This window comes from Adiantum capillus-veneris, chromosome 15 (assembly GCF_014529385.1).
Source record: "Adiantum capillus-veneris isolate H3 chromosome 15, ASM1452938v2, whole genome shotgun sequence".
In the NCBI taxonomy this organism is placed as follows: Eukaryota; Viridiplantae; Streptophyta; class Polypodiopsida; order Polypodiales; family Pteridaceae; genus Adiantum; species Adiantum capillus-veneris.
Window position 1 is genome coordinate 69,140,011 of NC_140945.1, and position 22,501 is coordinate 69,162,511.

At 39.1% G+C, this 22,501-nt stretch overlaps 1 pseudogene; it reads left to right on the forward strand.

Annotated features, from left to right (window-relative positions):
* Nucleotides 1-4,548: 4,548 nt before the first annotated feature.
* Nucleotides 4,549-22,055, forward strand: LOC147440841 (uncharacterized; annotated as a pseudogene).
* Nucleotides 22,056-22,501: the final 446 nt, after the last annotated feature.

Here is a 22,501-nt window from a genome sequence, read left to right on the forward strand (position 1 = left end):
TTTGTCTTGTCTAACATATATATATATATATATATATATATATATATATATATATATATATATATATATATATATATATATATATATATATATATATATATATAGAGAGAGAGAGAGAGAGAGAGAGAGAGAGAGAGAGATTTGACGTGGTAAAGAAATGTATTTCAAGCACACTTTTTCACAGGGCACAATTGAAAAATGAGATCTATAAACTTCATGTCTTGAAAGTCATTTGTATACACTTGGGTTCACAAGAATATCTGTTACATTGACACTACTTCAACCCGACCATCCAACTCTTTGCACAAAATATCTTTTTCCCTTCGCCGCATCACCTTACGGCCAGCTAAGAAAAACGAAAAATCTGATAGGTCCTTGTCCATTGACTCTTCAATGATGTCATTTCGCAAATGCTGAAGACTGCATAGCTCCCTTATTGTAACCACCAATAGTAGGCCATGCTCTTTATCAATCACTTCCACATCCACAGTAGGATTATCTTCCAAACCTGCAGAAACCTGGTCCATAGGAATGTACTTACCGTTTAGCATTTGTGATCGCATATACCAAAATGAGAGTAACAGTGATTGGCTTGCAATCATGTACTTGACAACTAGAGTATCAAGCGCGACCTCGCACCGCAAACCAATCTCTTCCTTTGCATACCATCCTTTGTCAAGAAGTTTGTCACAGGATGACTGCTGAAATGACTTGCACATGAACATAGTTTTTGTAACTCGGATGTTGTAGCTATGAAACAGCTCTATGAAGAGTGCAACAGGACAAAAGTTTGCAATTCTAACCAGTTTGGTAGGAATAGAGCTACGTAGAGACCTTTGTATATCCTTGTAGAGCTTACTTCGCATTGCCTCCACCATTGTTTCCTCGGGAACTGGCCAGTCCACAGTGTTCCAATCGGTTGGTAGAGGCACTTTCACCAACATGCCATTCTTATTCCCTGAGCTGAGTTGGTAAAAGTGGTCATAAAAAAAGATTCCCTCATCAGCCAGTCTTTTGCTGCTCCTCTCTGAGTACTGTAGAGAACCAATGTGGGCATGTACAACATGGAAGAGGCCTATTATGCACTCCACAGGTTCCCATTGCTCATAAGAAGAGGGATAAACATCTGCAATATATATAAGAAGAGTTAAACTAAGAGTATCAATAAGTACAAATGACAAATCTAATGTAATTGAGCTATGAAGAATGGAGACATTACTCATAACAAGTGGGAGAAACATTGCAAAATATATAAGAAAAGTTATAATGAGAGTATCAGTAAGTTCACATGTCAAGAGTACTTACAATTGCAACGTGATTGATGTATATCTGATACATTTCCACCGTTTGCTATCACCTCTGGATGGGTAAACACATGCTGAACAAGAACTTCCTTTACAGATCTTTTGCCGATTTCAACTTTGAAATCCAACACCCTGGCCTTCCATGCTGAGCGGTAAACGTTGATACCACTAGACCTCTTGGGTCTTCTTGGTTGCATGAGGACCCATGAACCTTTGTTTATCCTTTGTCCAACCCATTGGTTCTCTGCACTTATTGAAGCTGGTATTGTAATTGAGGATATGCTACTACTTGGCCTTCTAGGCAAAGTGCAGTTGTTGGTGTGAGAGACAGTAAACACCTGGAGGCTCTTGGGCGAGAAGACGTGGACGCCATAACTCTCAGAGAAAAGCTTTAGTGGAGGGAGATTCACTTTGAAAGCATTCTAATGGAGGGAAAGTGTTTTAGAATTCCAATATCTTGTGCGGGCTTAATGGTCACCCTCCAGTACGTTAATGACCATAAGAGAAGATCAGAAGTGGGACCACACGCAAGCACCTAAAAGCTCGGTAAAAGGAAGGAAATTACTATGCTACAATCCTAGTTTCGTGAAAGTTTTATGCTATTTTTCTATTTTTTGAGTCTTTCCACGTACTTTCCTACGTAATGTAGCCTTCATGCTCATTGGACGCGCTCTATTTTTCTCTCTCTTCATATGGCCCTCCAAATGACCTCTGAAATTTCCTAATGCTTGATTCTGAACAAGGGGGCTTGCCCATGGGTTCTTAATTATGGGCAACGCCATTCTAGTGATTCTACTAGGTGGATGGAAAACCTCATAAACATCCAAGGCACTATGAGCTTCAAGATGGCTCATTCCCTACTCATAGGTGTGATGAGGCCCTTAGTCACACACCCTCGCTCTTAACCATCTCCCACGTGTATTAATCATTCAATAACCATCACACTTTGTCTCTCCCTAGGTTTCCAAATTTCCTCCCCATACAAAATTTTGTAACTTACATAAGATTTACTCTCTTGTATAGGCCTGCTAAAACAATTCATAGAGGAGAGGAGCGAAGGGCGTACAAATATTATTATAATATTTTCTTCATGCAAAGGCATGTGGGGTTGATCTCTTGAGGAGAAGAGCATGCTTGATGGACGTATATGGTTACTAAATATAGGTATCCATTTTTGTATGTTTCCTTACAACTTGACAACATGTGCATCATTGAATCTATTAGTTGCTCAACATGTCCCCCGCCCCCCTTCTCTCTCAAAATCTCAAGATCAACTAAAACCGTTATGAAAAGAGAGTGAGGATAATGAAGTGATGCAGAGACACAATATAAAAAGACTCATGATGTATGTGGAAAACACTTTTTATACACTGAAAAGTAGTTAGAGACTGCTTAAAAGTGGTTTCATGGACTATGGAAAAGTGATTCTACAGTGCTTGAAAGTAATTTCAAAAAGTGCTTCAAAGTAGTTTGGTACCAAAAGATGATGCTGACAAGTCCTTTGTCCAAGGTTTTGAATAAAATGCCATGTCAATCTAAAAAAGAATCTCCAAACTTTGTTTTTAAAGCCTTATATACAATAATCATAGAATTTTTAAAAAAGTGCCTCCTTATACTTTTGAGGTTATCATGATATATAATTGGGCTCATAAAGAGTGTGCATGAAAAACTAGTATGAAATGAATATAAAGGATAGGCACAATAAGCTTTAAAAATATCAAGGCCTAAGAACAAATTGTAGGTAGCTTGTCTATACTAGCCCCGCATCTTTGTCTATGTTTGAATCAATAAAACATTCTTTAATATTATAAGAAATTATATTAAGTTATGTAGGTCCAATACACAAGCCTCATGCATGAGAGTATATACAAAGTGAAACATTTTATTTGTATAATTTGAAGAGTCTTCTTGTTATATAGAAACGTAGGCTAGCAAAGTAATACATTAGTAAAAACTTAAAGTAGATTAGTAAAAAATTATGGTAGTTAATGTAATCTATAAGGAGGATATATTCTTGCATTAACAAAAAATTTCAAATTTTCGCTTGAGAGATATAAGCTAAAAAAATTGGCAAACTTTGATACTTTTGGTTAGTTTCAATGAAGCATAGCTATTTACTGAACTAGAACATAGAAAAAGCATCTATAATCTTATTCACATAGCTTGTTAGTGACAGGTTTATATTTTAAGAGTTATGCATGGCAAAATTTTGAAAAGAAACTTGAACTTGGTTTATGTGATTGATATAAGATTGGATGCCCCAAAAATATGTACATTCTTGGCATTAACATATATATTCACTTTGAATCATACCTATGTGCTAAGATTGCATCAATCCTTTGATCCAAGCTCTTGAAAGCCCAAGATATGCCCCCTTATTATTATGCATTTTACCAAACATCGAGCAAGGTTTTTTGAGCAAAGTAAATGTCGAGCAGATCCATCAAAGTAACTAACAACAAGCAAGTAGATTAAAAAATGATGTTTGATGCATTGGGTTGAGAATAGGTTGCCAATTGACTGATATGAAGATATCACTAGCACTAGTAGGTGATCATAGAGGTCTTTCCAAAAGCCACTTTTTCTCAGCTAGCCTAATCTTTATGTTTGGAAGAGTGAGACATATATGTAATATCACAATTGGTAGTGGAATTAGGAATATCATCTTGCAATGCAAAATTTAGAAAGTAAGCCAGCTTTTTGCATTGCAACCTTCTAGTCAGACAATGAGAAAGAGAGTTAGGTGGACACAAAAAGGCATTGTGCCATTCATCTTACTTGGGCATTATAACTAAAAAATAATTGACATAATTAGTAGGTTTATCATGTGCCTTTAGCTTCTTCATCTTCTCCAAGCTGTGTGTGTTTCCTTGCAACCCTATTTCCAACAATTGGTATCAGAGCAGGTTGCATCCTCTTAGGCATAGTTTTCATCATTGCCAACACCCACACTTGCTCACTTTTTCTGATTTGGGTGAGATTTGGTGAGTATCAGCAGGTTGAAAATTACTTTGGCAGAGCCATAGAGCATGGTCTACTCCAAATTTTCATCTCGGCTCATTTCAGCCTCCGTTCCACTACTACGCAAGCAATTTTGTCCTTTTGTGTAGATTTTTGTTGGTGCTTTTTTCTATAGAATAGGCCCTTACAGTCTTCTTTGGGTTGTGCTATACAGCACGTGTTGTTCCTACTTCATTTTTCCTCTTTTCGGATAGTTTTTACATCGTGCAGTCACTCGGTCGCCATGGCTGACAACAACAGAGATGTTTTCAAGATGCTTAGATGGGGAAACCCACCCAATGTGGGCTTACATAATACAACATGTTTTTCTGTCAAAGGGTATTTGGAATGTTGTGAAAGGCATTGATGAACGTTCACCTTTTGTGGATGGATACAGATTCTATTGAGGATGCTGTAAGTTTTGGTGGTAGGATTGTTGCTGCTAGAGTTGTTTTGCCTATAGCTGAGCACTCTCTTTGGGATGTTAGAGATGCACAGGTTCATGCATTAACTGCATTGTCTGTGAATTGCAGTATTACTCCTCACATTCGCTCAGCTAAATCAGTAAAACAACCTTTGGATATTCTGGCTAGTCTTTATGCAAGTCACAATGAAGCTAAAATTGCATTACTGCGTAAAGAGCTAGAGTCAAAGATTATGCATGAATAAGATAACATGGACGATTTACTTGCTCTTATCAAGGATATTAATGAGAAATGCATTTTGCAGGTGGTCATTTTTGACAGTTCACTTGTGCAGACTGTTTTTGATGCATTGCCAGATTCTTACCAAACGTTTGCTAGTACTTGGAGACTTATGACCCAAGGAAATCCTGATGTTGTCAAGTTTGATGCATTATGCACATTGCTATTGCAAGAGTCACTTTCAAGAAAGAACAGGGCTAAAAAATGTGCAATTGAACAAGCCTTTCTTGCTACTCAAAGAAAAGGTGGTAACACCAATGTGGCCACTTCTCATGGTTCTTTAGCGAGTGGAAAATCACATGTTCCTAAGCTTCTACTGGAATCACCTCCTCTAGGAATTTTGGTGAAAAAGGAAAGAAGAAGATGCATTTCCATTATTGCAAGGCTAATGATCACTTGAGTAAACATTGTCCTAAATTGACGGCAAAAGAGGCTAAGAAGAAAGAGGCAGGTTCTACTACAAGTGCATCTATTGTAGAATCTTCTGTGAAATGAGATTGTGATGCTAATGGAGATGCAAAGTGGGAATTTAGTGCAAAATTCACTTATGATCCTTCTGTCCATGATGCATGCATGTCAGTTGTTGCAAATTCACATGTGTGGTACTTTGATAGTGGTGCTACAAAGCACATTACTTCACAGCGTGACTTGTTTACCTCTCTCAAGGTTGTTCCTCATGGAAATACGGTCACTTGTGCTAACAATGCATCTTATCTAATAAGGTTGTTCCTCATGGAAATACGGTCACTTGTGCTAACAATGCATCTTATCTAATCAAGGGAGTTGGAAAGATTGTGTTGATTGCTGCAAATGACAATTCTTTCACACTTGTTGATGCATTGTATGTAGACGGGATAAAAAAAGAACCCTATGTCTATATCTACACTTTCTAGACTTGGTCTTGTTGTGAAATTTGTGAATGACACATGTACAATTTATGATTTCAATTTTCATTATGAAATCGTTGCATCTTCCATATTTTTTCATGCACTGTATAAGCTCACTTTATATGAAAAGTGTGGACAGAATTTTGCAAATGTAGTTGTGGATTCAAAGGCTGTTTCATATGCAAAACTTTGGCATGCAGTTTTGGGCATCTGAATTTGGCCAATTTGCCATGTTTGTAGAAATTTGGTTTCTTCTTTGCCACCTCTTGAAGCACCTATGAAGCATGTTTGTGAAGGTTGTATTTTGGGTAAGATGAAGTGTTCAAAGTTTCCAAAGGATGGTTCAGTAGGGCTACATGCACGTTGAACCTTGTGCATATAGTGATGTTTGTGGCCTTATGCAAACTCCATCCCTAGGCAATTACCTATACTTCGTGACTTTCATTGATGATTACTCCAAGAATGCATGGGTATATCTGCTTAAAGGTAAGTTTGAAGTGTTCGTGTGCTTCAAGCAATTTGTGGCTATGGTTGAAAATGTCTCTGAATGTACTATCGGCACCCTTCAGTCAGATTGATGGGGGGAGTATAGTCACATAATTTAATGCATTTCTTGCTAATCATGGGATAAAACACCAATGTACAGTTCCACATACACCTTAGCAAAATGGTGTTGTTAAAAGGAAAAACAGGTCGCTTATGGAGATTGCATGATATATGGTCAAGAGTCAAGATTTGCCACATTCATTTTGGCTTGAGGCCATCATGTGTGCTACTTATGTACTTAAAAGGTGTCCTACAAAAGCTTTGTGACTCTATGACTCCTTATAAAGCATGGCATGATAAGAAGCCATCTATTGATCACATGTGCATTTTTGGTTGTTTATCTTATGATTTGGTGCCACAAACACATCACATAAAATTGGATCTTTGTTGGTTATAGTATTGAAAGCAAAGGTTATTGGTTATACCATCCACAAATGGAACATATCTTGGTTTCACGAGACGTTGTGTTTGTGGAAGATTGTGTTCAACCTTTGTTGTCATGTACTGAAGACAGTAATGTAAGCTCACAAGACATTTATGACAGTTTGTTGCCTCTTTTTAATGGTGGAAACTTGAATGTAAATTCCAATGAAGCAAATGTACAGCCTATGGGGATTTCTAAAAATGCTACCGATCAACCTATTTTTGATGCAGATGTACATGATGTACTTGATGTCAAAAGGACTGAGAATGAGTAGGCTAGAGGTATGCCAAAATGGTTGGTGCATACTTTGCATGACAGTAAATTGGATGCACCTACATCTAGACATACTCATTCAGGGTTCTTGCTATGCATCTTATGTGTTAGATTGTTATGCTTTGGCTGTTTCTAGTTTATGTGATGTGGATGAACCTCTATCTTTTCATGAAGCATAGAATTCAAAATTTTGGATGGCTACCATGCAATCAAAATATGATACATTTATAGAAAATTACACGTGCTTTATTTGATTTGCATCTTGGCAAATAGGCCATTGGCACAAAGAGGGTTTACAAGTTGAAATGTAAGCCTAATGGTGATATTGATCGCTACACGGCTCAATTTGCTGCAAAAGGTTATACACAATAGAAAGCCATGATGAGCGCGCGGTGGTGTGTGCAAGTGAAAGAGCACGCGAGGAAGTGCAGTGTGTGTGCAGAGAGGGGAGGCAAAGGCTAGCAGGAGAGGAAGTGCTAGCAGAAGAGAGAAGGCTCACGTTTTTGGGAAAAACTCAATAAGTGAATTTTGGGTTTTCCCACTTTTATTATAAGTGACCTTTAAAAAATGTGTCCAGGTTCAATATGAACCTGGACAAAGTATAAAAATGTACAAAAAGGGATTATTTTGGCCTTTAACCCAACAAGCCATAGATTATGAAGAAAATTCTTTTACCACTTGTCATATGACTACTGTTCATTTTCTATGTGCATTGGCAGCTCATTTTTGTACATCAACTAGATATTGTTACCGCTTTCTTGAATGGTGATATATTTGAGGAAGTTTATGTAATGCAGCCTCACGGTTGTGTCATAAAAGTATAAGAAGATAAAGTGTACAAATGTAAGAAAGATTTGTATGGGTTGAAGCAATCTCCTCGCGCGTCAAAATTGGAGCAAAAACCAACCTCTACTTCAATTGTTGAAATGCTTTCTCACATTCTTCATTCCACTTGAATTTTTTTATAAGAGCATAGAGAGGTTTTGCAACAACTACATACGTGTAGATAAACCTTAATAGCTGAAATGGCCCATAAAGGCTTGTACCTCTCTAACTTTGGTGGGTCTTGGAAGAGAAACAGTCACTTGTATCTTCTCAAGATTTGTAAAAATGCCATTTTTAGACACAATGTGTCCCAAAATCTTACCTTGTCTTACCATGCACACATTTTTCAGGTTTAGGCAAATGCGATAAGTTTTGTTCTTCTCAAAGATCTTTTTAAGGTGTTCGACATGTTTGTCTCTTCTTAGGGAATGCACATACAAGTCATCCATATAGATCTCTAAGAATTGTCTTTGATATTCCTAGAAGGCATGACTCATCATCCATTGGTTGGTTAAATATGCCATATTCTATGATAAAGGTTGTTTTGTGTTGATCCTTTGGCTTTATTGTGAGCTGATTGTGGCCCGAAAAGCCATCAAAAAAGTTCTAAGATTCCTTGTCCGTGACTCTCTCAATCACACGATTTATGATAGGTAAGTGATAGTTGTCTCATATCATGGCCGTGTTCACCTGTTTGAGATTTATTTACAATTGTAATTTATCGTTCTTTTTGGGTACTACCACAATTGGCAGCACCCACTACTCCGTGTGCTCTATCTATCTCATAGATAAATTTTTCCTCTTTAAGCTTATCTATCTCTTCTTTGGTTTTCTTAGCAAACGTGTCATTATAAGTATAGGAACATTGTTTGTGCGGCTTAGCATCACTCTTAAGGAGTATCGTATGTTGACATATGCTTGAATCAACTCCCTTCAGATCGTTGTACATCCAAGAAAACACATTTCTATATTGCTTGATAATATTGATCAAAAGTTGCTCTTCCTCTTTCGTGAGATCCACGATTATCTAAGCCAGTCTCAGTTCTTCCCTTGGTTTAGTGAGGTCAATCCTCTTTGCATTCTCAGGCCCATCATGTGATGTTCTCAGTTCTTTAGGTTCTCTCATTGGTTGGTCAATCACAATATGTCAATTCCCGGATGGTGTACTTTTTGTAGTGAGAGGGTGCATCAAATTTTCCCGTGTTAGATTCTCGTTAGACTCCTCCTCACTTTTCATCTCAGTTGCCCAAACCTCTTTCAATGTCTGTTTTAGGTTTTGGCATTTGTATTTTTGTTCCATTTTGGACATCTTGGTTGATGTTTTGGCTGAGTTCTTTTGATTTGCCCAAAAGATAATTAATTTGAATGGTTTTCTAGTGATTCTGTCTAGGACATAGTCATTTGCTCCCACAAGCATGAGATATTGTGTTTTGGTCATGAATCTTGGCATTGGCTTCTTGAATTTGTTTTGTTGTTTCCTTGTTTATCTCATTTGATATATCTTTTGTCTCCTCCATGTTTGATTTAAAAATTTATAAAAGATTGGGTCATCTTGTTTTGACACATTTTCATTTTTTGAGCCACTAGAGAGCTCGTCTTTAAGATCTTTCTCGAACTCATCACTTAGTGAATCATGGAGTTCTTCCCCATTATTGTCACTAGGATCTCAAATAGAAACTTCCTCCACTACTCCTTTGCAATGGATTATCTCGTTGGTTTTTGTTGTTTTAGTCTCCTCTTCTGGTTCCAAGATAGCATTTACCATATGGAAGGACATTATATTGTAACCATTTTTATTGCAAAATATTGTGGGGTTTACCATGTTTACGCAAACATCTAGAGTTGCCAGTATTTGTTCCATCCAAAGGGTTCAAATAACTCCTCTGGAAATGGCTCTTTCATATAATACTTATTCTCTACCGAGCGCTCTTGAATACAACCTTCCTTTTTTAGGCTTCCACACTCTAATGCTCTGCACATCCAAACATGCGCTCCCTTCATCAACCAAGTGTAGGTAATTGTATTCTAGAATGCACAGTTACACAAAAATATTCCACTAGGGTTTGATTTATGTCTCTATAACTACGGTCCTTTGTGATGACCCTGGTTGTGATACCCTTATGCCATAAGTAGAGATGGCCATAGCCCCAATCTTGAACCATTTTGAGTTTATGCATGCATGGACGTCCCAAAATAACCTCAAACTTGTTGTGTTTTCAAAGTCAACCACATCAAAAGTGTGCTTGTACTCTATTTTGCAAGAGGATACTATCATTTGTTCCAGCATCCCTAAGGGTCTCTCTATGTATCCATCTGCTAGTTGCAACTTCATGCGTATTTTCTTGAGTGCTGGTCATTCCAATTTCTCCCGAATTTCAAGGATTTGTAGCAATGGATACTCATGGCCCACTATCAAGTATTACTATTGTCCCTTGTACTCTAGCGGTAAGGTTGTATTCCCTTCTTCTTTTTTTTAGTAGTCACCCACCTTATTCACTAGTACAGGCTTCGCTTTTGGTTTCTTTGGCGGAGTTGTTTCCATAATTTCATCTGCAAGTTTATCCTATGGAGGGATTTTTAGACCCATTTTTTCCAAGTTTTTGCTCGATTATCCCCACAAATGTGGTCTAGTATTAAGAAGTTCAGCAAGAATAATGGTACATCTTATAGGAGACAACATTAGATCGTGCAAGATTTTTGTGTCCTTCACCAGTGGACTTGGATTCCACTTAGATGGAACAATTATCACTTTGGATTTTGTCTTGTGTTCCCCTACAAAGGAACGTAAATTCCTTAAAGTTGCTAGTTTACTCTCCACAAATACTTCCATCCTTGCATCTCTATACAACGACTGTATATCCCCATGATAGATCTCATGATCCACGTTTATCTTTTGAATTGGTGCTGACATCAGTGTGACACTATCGTCCTTTCCATTTTTGATTGTCTCCCATAATGATTGTGGCCATGGATCGTCCACTTCAAGATTTGGTGGCATCAACAGTTGTCCCAAATGTTGTCAGCTACTCATTGCTCAAACCTAAGCTTTAGATGATCAAAGGGGACATGGATTGCGATCCATGTTTGACCACATTGAAACATGAAATTTGGTCAGCTATACGCTTGCACTATATAGATGTCAGATTTTCACTTATTTTAAAATTTGGATATCAAAAATTTGAAAAGCCCTAAATTTTGATCAATTTCCAAGTTTTTTGTGCCTTTTGTCCCAATTTCTTGATTTGAGTGAGTTTTCTGTGTCAATTTTTCCCCAAAAGTGTATATTCAGTGATCTTGAGCCACACTGGACCCAATGGTATCAGTTTTTGGTCAAAAGCTCATAAAAGGACATAGAGTGTGATACATGTTCCTACACCAATTTGCATGAAACTTTCTAGATTGACTCTTTCTGGTTTGTTTAACCCCTTTTTGCACTTATTTTTGGGCTCATATCATCTTTGAGTTTTGAGCATCAGATTTTCAAAATTTCAAAGTTTATGGTCTTTCCTACCAAAATATGGTTTTGACAATTTTTTCCCTAAACTTTTTAGCTCAATTTGATGGTTTTGGTTGCTACCTAATCTACTCCTAAGTACTGAAATGAATTCTAGGAACAAAAACAAACAAATGGTACAAAACTAAAAGAAAAATGGATGATGGAACAGTACTTTCAAAGTATTCAAAAAAATGTACATTGAAATGCTTTCGTATCTCACTCACAACTCCCTATGCGTCTCAAGGGTAGATTTAGCAAGTCCCTAACTTCTAGCCTCTACCAAGCACTAAACCTCAAGTCTAGTTGTTTGATTGCTAAGGTGTAAACGAAATGGAAATCAATATCAAAGGTCTCCAAAATAAAATCTAAGACTAGGTCACACACCACCTAAGGATCACTATCCTCGATAATGGAGCCAATGTTAGCGGGTTGCCATGACGGATTCTCATCATGTGAAAAACAAGACTTTTGAATGTGTGCAGATTTGCAATGTAGCAAACTCTCCGACTTGTAGTTTACACACACATCAATAACTTCCATCTTAAGTATTGCTCAAATAGCATACATGTCTATAGAGCATCATGTAACTCAATATTACATAAACAAACGTTTTTATCTCAATCATGCTCAAATGCATGAAAGTCTTGTATTAAACACATGCAACTCTAACAATCTAATACAACATCAAAGTTATTCTCTCTTACATTATTCGGACTATACATTGCTGATATTGAGCTTTCCTAGACAAAGGAGGTGGGGTATCTCTCTTGTATGGGTGTTAAATCTCTATCTTGGTACCAGTTAGTGCCAAGTTTGGGAAATTATGACACTTGAGAATTTTTGTAAAACTAAGGATAAATTCATGGTCTCAAGATATGATAGGATGCTTGGTCACACAAAAAGTTCAGAAAATGCCAAGGAAAACCTTCCTTGGTCCACATACCTAAGGAAGTTTGGTCTTATGAACATACTAGGTTTTTTGTCATGCAAGGTGTTGAAACAATTCTTGGTCCAAGGATGATGATTGAATGCAAAAAAAGAGCATGGTCGTAAGAGGATGTTGAATGCATAGGGTGGTTTGAGGACATAGATTGCAAGGAATAACTAGGATGCTTGGTCCTAGGACCATGCTCAAATGAGAAAAATGAGCATGGTTCTACTAAGTAGCTAGATTTATTGGTCCATTAACAAGTAGAATGCAAGAAATGTGCCAAGATTCTTGAACAATGCTAATATACTTGGTTTGAGGACCTTGTTAAGATGCTTGATCACATGGTCATAATTGAATTCACATAGAGAGAATAGTTTCAATGTTGCTTGTTCCTATGACCATACATGCATTCACATAGTGACCATGGCTCCATCACCTTTCATGGTTTCTTTTTCCTAAGTCTGGTCATTGAATCTAACGGATGCTCAAAAGAAACTGTGAGCATCGTCACATCCCTTTGAGGGTGTCAATCTTAAGAAGTGAACCTACGGAATGAAACCATCTCTAACACTAGAAAATCTATCACTCTCAAATATGGCAAGCTAACTATGTCTTATGTCATCGCTCTCGATCGTCACTCCATTTTGGTCGGAAGTCCATATGCAATGAAACTTTAGGAGGAGGATTAAGGCACGTAGTGTCACTATCCTACCAAATCTGATTGTAATCTGACAAGGTACCAAAATCACTATCCATCATGATCAAGGTCCTTAAAAATTGTAACAAAACATACCAAAATGGTCGCCTTATGGTCTTGGAACACTTTCCTATGGTCAAAACGTCAAAAAATAACCATTAAAGCACTCAAAACGGTCAATTTAGCTTGTTAACGCGTAGTCGCGAACCACAACAAAATTGACAATGAATACACTTAAATTAAAGAGCAGCAGACAAGGAACACAATGAAAGTGTTGAAATTGAATTCGGATTGCCAGAGCTTAAGAAAAATGGATTACAATGTGTGAGAGAGTATCGGGCTCTCAGTCGTACACTCCAAAACTTCAAAACCTGGATAATGATAATTGTGTCCTTTCCCACTTACAAAAATTAGGCTTTATACCTAGGGATTCTCTTGGTTGATGGCCGGCTTACAAGGCTCAGACTCAAATTCAAACTTTACAACTCAAATTTTACATAGGCTGGCTCATAGATCCTTTGGCTAAAATCAAAGACTTTCATATAATTACAAGGCTTTTTCAAAAAAGTTATGATGAGCAATCAAAACTTTGTGGCACATGATGAAGGGGTCGCACTAGGAGGGCAACCATCTGGTCCATTTGCCAACACCAATGTCTTCCCAACAATAAAGGGTAGGCTCTGCTAATGTCCTCCATATATAGAACCACAAATGCTATAAAAAATGGCATGTGAGGAACTTGCACTTGTAGGTTCCATATAATAGGTCCCAACAGATGCACTCATCTTTGATTCACCATTTTGATTTCAGAAGGTGTTATCTCAAACTCCTTTATGATGAACTATGCACAAAGGGCCTCTGAGAGCACATTTACTTTTGAGCCTTCATTGAGTAGGACATCCAACATAGAAACTCCTCAAATGTTGATTGTAACCACTAGCACAACCTCTCCATTATTCACTGTCAGGGATCTGCATCTCCTTTTCTCTACTTAAAGATCAGCTCTACTTAGCCTCTTGGTTGATCTCCTTGACCAGCAGCTGCTCACAGAATACTAGTACCAACATTAAAAATTGGGATGTTGTCATGGGGATAGTGGTAAATTCCAAATTTTCTCCCAAAGAGCAAACTCATTAATTTGCCTCTTATTTTTTTCTTCTTAACTATTTTGACCTTGCTAACCAAGCTACCTTGGTTAAGTTTTCATCTCAATGTAGAGGGTACTAGAAAGTATACTTTATGCTTAGCACTATTGCTTTGATGCAACCTTTTCTAATACTCTTGGTGTGTCACTTACTAGTGGGGTCTATTGCTCTCATTGTATCTCCTTCATTTTCATTTCAAATCAATCTTGGTCCCTGTCTACTTTATCTTGCACTACATTACTTGCTATTTCCTTTGCTAAAACACCATCAACCACTGTTGATTTCCTTTGCCACTCTTTTGTTGGTTGAAGCATCAAAATTACATTGGCTTGCTTCAGCCCAAATGTTGCTCCTCCTTTTTTATATTGCTTGAACATCTTGGTGTATTCCCACCTATTTGCTGCTCAGCCCACTTTGCTACAGCTGGACTAGCCATGCTAGCCTTGGGTAACACTAGTCCACCTTATGTCTCATTGCTCTACTTTGAGTTAATGCAAATATCAGCAAAGGAGGGCCTTGATCATCCCTCTCCACTATGGACATTGCATTTACCACAGCCATTAGATTGTTGTTATTTATGACTGGTTGCTACTATGTGTAGGCGATTTGAGCCTACCTGGCTTCTTGGTGCTCATGCAGCACTATGTTCATTCTTTTTCTTCTTCTTCTTCTTTTTTTTTTTGGGGGGGGGGGGGGGGGGGGTCACTTTGATCATTTGGAAAAGGTCTTTGAGACTCCGCATCTACATCTTCATCCCCTTGTTGCTCCACAAAAGCTTGACCATCTTCATGACTTTGCTCACTTTCTCCATCTGCTTTCGAACCCTTGGTATCTGCAACCTAATTGCATTCTGCTACCTTTTCATGCCAGCTTTCCACAAGAACAGGCTTTACCTCTTTAATCTGCACTGGAACCTCAACATCTACTACCGCTTTTGCCTTGGTCCACCTCGACATGGGGCTTCTCCTCGTTGACAAGCTCGTCCATCCTCGGCACATGCACATCACATACTGGAAATCTCCAAGGAACATAACCAACCATAGGCTCTGCCCTTCGAGCAACTGGAACCGCTTTTGGTCGGACCAAGAAACACTCTACTACCGCCACAACATGCACATAATCTGCAGGATTCAACGCGCCCAAAGTCCAACTTTCACTTTGGCTCTTCATCTTGGCCAGATAAACCATGTCCTCATACGTACCCGCACCATCTTCCACCTTTTCTCTAATCCTCGAATGCAAGCACTCTAATAGTTTTGACAGCTTCAAATACTGATTGCTTTTTACCCCAATAGCAACCTCTAACTGCTTCCAAGAGGCTTCAAACTGCTCAATGAAAATAGGAAAATCCTTACTCATAGTAATCACCTCTCGAAACCGCTCTTGAAACTAATTTTGTATCTCCTTCCATGATCCTCGATCAGTGCTCTTTAAACCATCGAACTAAATCTTGGCTTGTCCGCGCATCAACAACGGCACCGTCTGCAACTTTTTTGCATCCGTCAACATGTGCATCGAAAGCAGCCATAACTCAAAATCTGCTAACCAATCCTCCGGGTCTTTGACGCCCGTAAATATGGGGTCAGAACTTGGCTCCACCATCTCTTCCAACTTCAAACTCGGCCACCGAACACTTCAACCATCAGCCAACCGCGTTGTCGGCTACCAAACATTGCTTTAGACTTCAAATTGGAGCATCAGACATCTCCTCAGTGGGGGCACCAAAAGATGGAGAGGGGGAATGGGAAACACACCCAGCACGCAACACAATGCCTCACTATAGCCCAGGGTATACACAACACCCCAATCCACTAGAGTTGGCCTTCAAACTTGACACTACTCGCAAGCAAACCATTGCCTGCACATGACCATACACACACACACGCTCTGCAATGCATCAAACCGACCCAATCATTCTGCTCTACCCGATTCATAGCCTTCCACATGCACATAGCCTCTCTCTATCTCTCTTTGCACGACAGACCGGGGACAGACCTTGGGGGGGCACATACGCTGATGCATGCCCGGAAACACACGCACACAACCATAGAAGAGAAGGGGGAAAGGGGAATCAATGCCAAGAGACAGCAATGATCGCTTTCCTTGCATACACACAATCATTTACAATCAATTTTCTGCCGGCACAACCCTCGACAGCATATCTTGGCTCTAATGGCCTGCTCGGTAAAAAACACCTCAACTGGCCAAAAACGCATAATCACAAAAACCCTTGAAAATTCACTTACAACTAAAAAAAAATAAAAAATGGAAGCCTTCCTTCTCGTGCAGTTCACCTTGAGATGGTTTTGGTATTTTTGTGCATTGCACCCACTTGGCATGCTCCTTTTAGTATCATTTCTACATGATGGAGATGGACACCTCTCCTTGGTTTTTGTCCACCTAGCTTGGCTGCCCTTTGAGCTCACTCTCTATCTCTTATATGAGCCCGCTCCCTTGCCTTTGAGTTCTCTCCCTTTCACTCAGCTGACACGGGACTTCCCCCCTTTACCTCAGAAATATTTGCCCTTTTTGGGCACAGGAACCTGCCTCAACTGAACTACCGCATCATCAGTTGCACATCGCACCGTCAACATCGCATCCAGCACTAACCAGTAGCAGCAGGCCGTCGCCCTACGCCACCTCCTCCAACCAAAATAGCACCAGGCACCGCCACTTTGGCACTCGTAGATCCCCAATAGGAGACACCATAGCTTGTGCCTCAATAGAGCTTGCTACCCTCCTTGATACCAACTCTCACTCCACGATGTGAGCTATATAGCCCACACTCCCCTTAAGTGCATCCACATATGGGGTTTTTCCTGTCATGTGGCACCCTCTTGAGGTGGCCACCCTCCAAGCCTCAAAAAATTCAAAAATTATTTTATAAAATCTCGCCAAACAATGCAACCTTTTTGCCCTACTTACCCTGCCTGCCAACTGCAGCACAATGCTCCGATCGCCGAGCCAACAAGGCCGACCAAAACTCCTTGTCTTCAGCTTCAAGCCGCATAACCCCTGCCTCATCTAGAATTTGGGATGACCTTGAACCGAGGCCACCAAAAACATGAGAAAACCAGTTGTAGCCAAACTTGAGAAACGGCACCCCGACTTTGACCGGCCATAACTTGCAGTCCGTAACTTTGCTTGATGAGCAGTCAATTCCTATTAGCTTCATACACCGCATAGAATGCATCCTATCCCTGGTGAAGCTCCAAAAGCATCATATGGCATGTCTATCGATGCGACCAACCCGAAAAAAACCTGGTCCCCGATAAAACTTTGACTGCTAATAACTTGACAATCAAGATTCAATTGTCGATCTGAAAAGATTAGCTGGCTCCATAAATCAAGCATTACACACCCATATCTCCAAACTGGCTTAAATCACCCGTCTCCACCTGTCCTATTTGTCGAGGATTTGTAATGCACCGCACCTTCAAACTCAAATATCTTGGGCTCCGTAGCTCTGTTTGATGAGCCGCCTGGACCTGCTCCCTCAGTACTTCAAGCCTACATTTCTAGGCAAAGAGACTGCACCTTGAACATCCTTCATTTGTTACCCAAATTAGTCCCTTTTGGAGCCTTTCTTGGCCTATAAACCGCATCAACCATACATATCCGATGCTACTTGTCTGCCCAGGATATTTATAGCTGCTCTAGCCCTTTGCCAAGTATGTGCTAGCCTTCACATACTTGCCCATGCCATCTTCTACGGTCGACCAACTTTAGCTGCACCACCGTTAATGTCCAAATTTTAGCTCTCTAACAAGAGTCGCATCTCCTAACAAATTCTTTCGCATCTGTAAATAGAGTTGGCCACCATATCCTAGCCATCAAAATTTTCCTAGTCGTAGTCTCATGAGAGAATTTCCCCCCACTAAGCTTGCATGTGCATGTTTCAAGATAGGATTATGATCGTCCTCATTAGCATATACTCTAAGTTGCTGATCCTTTCCTTTTTTGTATAGTTGTTGGCCAATCATGGTATAATTTACAATCTCTGATTTGATTGCTCTTTGTCTGCATTTACTCATGTCTGCAAGGAATTTTCTGTTTATCAAGCACTCCACCATATATCTACTCCACTTAGGTGCAATAGATATCTAGAACAAACTAGCATGTGGTATTGATGCCCTCTTTTTGCATTGGGATCGGTTTTTGACATAGGAATGAAGATCTTTTTTCATGTTTGTCTAGTAAACCCCTAACCATGCAAGTTAGCTTGATGTATGGTCTACTGCAAAAATGGATCCTAACTACTGTTGTATGAGCTTGATTCAGGTAGCTAGCTTGTTCTTTTGCACAAAAGTAGAATCCCGTCTCTATTCTTGTGGTACAATCTTCCTGCCAACAACTAATACATAGTCGATTGCTTGATCATCCATGGTGTTATAGGAAGGGGAATGTGTGAATCTGCTTATTCTATCATCATTAGAGTAACTAGATTTTCATACTACCTAGGAATCATCTCTACTGAGATCAAGGATATATGTGGCAAATCATCATCATCAACTCCCTTGGGAGGTTCGCCTGAGGTGATCTATGATAAGAGTTTAGCTCTCTAATGTGTAGTGCCCTTTCAATCACTGTAAAATCAAACTCTAGCAAGATGATGAACCATCTTACAATTCTCCCAGCATTACATGGTTTGCTGATAAAATAAAGTAGAGCTTGGTGGTCTACAAATAAGAAGAAAAAATTTTCTAATAAGTAGTGCCTAAACTTTTTTACAACATAAACCATTCCAAGTTCTTCTCTCTCTGTTTTGGTATAATTCTTTTCGGCCGTATTCAACTACCTGTTAGTATATGAGATGGAAAAATATATGGTTCCCTCTCTTGGTTGTGCCAATATGTTACCCATAGCAGAGTCTGAGGCATCAACATGCACATGGAAAATTTTATTTGAGTTTGGAGTCTTCAAAATAGGTGCTAAACACAAAGCTAGTTTGAGCTTTTGGAATGACTCTTTGCACTCATCGGTCCATACAAACTAACTGATAAGGTCATGAATGGGTTTAGCAATGACAACATACATGTAGATAAATCTTTGATAATATCCACAATGTTCCATGAATGCCTGGAGTTCCCTGACATTCATTGTTCTAGGAATTTCAGCAACAATCACTGCCACTTTTTCCAATTCGTAGCAATGTCACTTTTTGAAACAATGTGCTCAAGCATTTTGCCTTCTCTAACCATGAATACATTTTTTTCAAGATCTAAACAAATCCTATACATATGGCATTTCTCAAAGACGCACTTGCGATGCTCAAAATGTGCTCAAGAATTTTGCCTTCTCTAACCATGAATACATTTTTTTCAAGATCTAAACAAATCCTATACATATGGCATTTCTCAAAGACGCCCTTGCGATGCTCAAAATGGTCTTCTTTTTTGGATGAATGCATACATAGATCATCCATGTAAACTATTAAGAAGTTTCTTGGATATTCTTTGAAAGCATGGCTCATTAGCCTTTGGAATATTGTTGGACTCTACAGAAAATATTCCCCATTCCATGGAAAAAAACTATTTTATGTTGATCTTTAAGATCAATGGCTAGTCGATTGTAACTAGAGAATATGTCCAAGAAGTTGTAAGCTTCTTTTTCAGTCACTCTCTCAAGAAAATGATCCGTGATAGGAAGAGGGTAGTTATCATGTATGGTTGCAACATTCACCTTCTTGAGGTTCACACACACTCTTAGTTTATTGTTTTTCTTTGGTACCATCACAATTGGGGACACTGAGTTGGTGTGGAAGTTGGACAAGATCAGGCAAAGGGCTATGCTAGAGTAGGAAATAGTGCAATAGAGGAGGAAACATTGACATGATAGCAAGATAAAGGTTTGAGAATTCAAGAAAAGGGATTTGGTTTTATTAGTTCATTCAAAGCTAGGCCCAAGAAGCCTAATCTAAAGGTTGCATTGTTAGGTCCATATGAGGTTGTTTAGGTTTTCTCTAATGGCACAATTAGACTTAAGGATCTATCAGGTATAATGTTGCCAGGGGTCTATAATGGGGCCAAAATCAAGTTGTACTATTTCAGTTCAAATGAACCTCTAGAAGGAGCATCCCACAACATAGTTAATTTGGAATCACATGAGGAACCTTTAGAATTGTTCAATATCAGACAAGAAGTACTGAGAGTAGGGGAAAGTCAAAAACTGAGCTATTGAGGATGGTTCCATTTCAAGATCAGATCAAGGAGAAATTGAAGGAGTCTAAATTGCATAACTATAATTAGTAGGTCATTTATGATCAAATCCTTTTGGGAATCTTGCAAATAATCATGCCAATGACCGACCAATGCATGTGTGCCATGTCAAAAATAGTGTCAGAACTTCAAGGTTGTAGGAGAGTGGTACATGACCATCATCTACAACACCACCATCATCTACATCGCCATCTCCAGAACCTTCCATAGGTGTTTATTGTACAACCAAATACTCTGAAGTTCTCCTGCTCTAACTCACCTTCATCATCTAGTGAGTTTTCCTTCTCTACGCACAGGGTCTGTCATAGGATTTAAAGATGGGGAAGACAAGTAGCTCATGTCGCAAGCCATGCAAGAGGCAATCAATGCTAAAACTATGGAGCTTGAAGAGCTTCTACATCCAGTTGAACAAGAATGTTACGTGCCACACTATAATGTAGGAAAGTATGTATTAGGTGAATGAGAGAAGGTTACTCCGATTGTGGGGCATGGAGGTGGTGCTTGAGGCCACCATGATTAGCTTTGATGCGGGGAGTAGGTGGTGTATAAATTCAACCCGAATGTAGGTGCAGTTGAGATCAATGGAAGATCACTACAAGAAACAGTGGAAGCATTGGCTCATGTTTTGCACTTACCTTTTTCAACAAAGGCACAACCATGTGCAGCTGAGGAAGTCAGCACATTCTTTATGGAAGACAATCATGCCAAGAAGGAAGGAAAGACTGAATGGCAAGGTATCCTAGTGTCGGCATTCAAATACAAACAAACATATAGATTTTTAGCAGAGGCTATCCTTCTAAAGAATGATCCAGGGTATATTTTGAAAAACCTTTTCAGCATGCTCCTAGCAAGGATCAAAAACCCTAAAGCTAAAATTAGTCACATTAATTTCTTGCATGGCAATCTCATGCATCAAAATACAAAGGTCAAAACTTAGGATCTTTTCAGAGTGTGGTATGCCTAGCAATTTTTATATTGGGTCACTTGTATTCCACCTCATGTGAATGCAACCACTTCTTGGACAAAAGCCAAATTGGAGGGCACTCCTCCTACTTAGAACATTGAACAAGAGACACAAGATGGCTAGACACATGAATTGACTCTCATCACATCTGGTTTAAAAATGATAGCAAAACAGTCAGAGATAGGAACATCAGAGCTAGAGGCAAAGAAACAAAAAATGATCAATCTATTGTCATAGTTTAAGGTCAAGCAGAAGTCATCAATTGGGTCAACAGATTTGAAGAAGGCACAATCTGGGGTTGATCAAACCAAAGGGACTTCCCCTAACAAAGCTAGTGATTTACCCAATACACCTCCAAAAACTACTAGGGACAAAGGGAAGGAACAAGCCTAGGCCAATATTTTGGAAAAGTCTCTGGTAGTTAGCCCCTCTACCACCTACAATGTATTCAGAAGAAGCCTATGGTGGGCAACCTCATTATAAAGACTTTTGAGAAACTCTTGGTGCCCTACCAGACTCCTGTGATGGTGTATGAAACAAATCAAGATGATCACAACTCTATCCTTGCAGGATGTATGTCCACCATTCAAGTAGGGTGGAACACCATTGTTAATGTCATTGGTGAGATGATGGAAGCCTAGGATTTTATTTTGACTTTTGAGTTGACTAGTCTGCATGAGAACTAAAACAAGCCAGAACCCAAGCTGAAGAGTACAAGAAGGAAACTTTGTGCCTAAAATATCTTATTCTACAACATCAGATTGATCAAGAGAAAGATGAACAATTCATGACCATTCAATAGAAGAAGCTCGATTAGCTGAGTTCTCAAAACTTAGTTTTGGTGGAAGAGAAAAAGGAACTGCTCAAGGCCAACAATGCACAAAGGACTTTCCTCAATGAGAAAAGGGCTACTCTAAGTACTCTCCTGATCTATTATGGATAAATACATCTATTAGTCTTTGGTGGAAATATCTCACCTTGAAGGAAATCTCACATTGAATTTGGAAGATGTGGAGGATTGGATGAGAAGTCTAAGGAGTACACTACCACATTAGTCAATCAAGCACTGGTGGATCATCTGAAGATC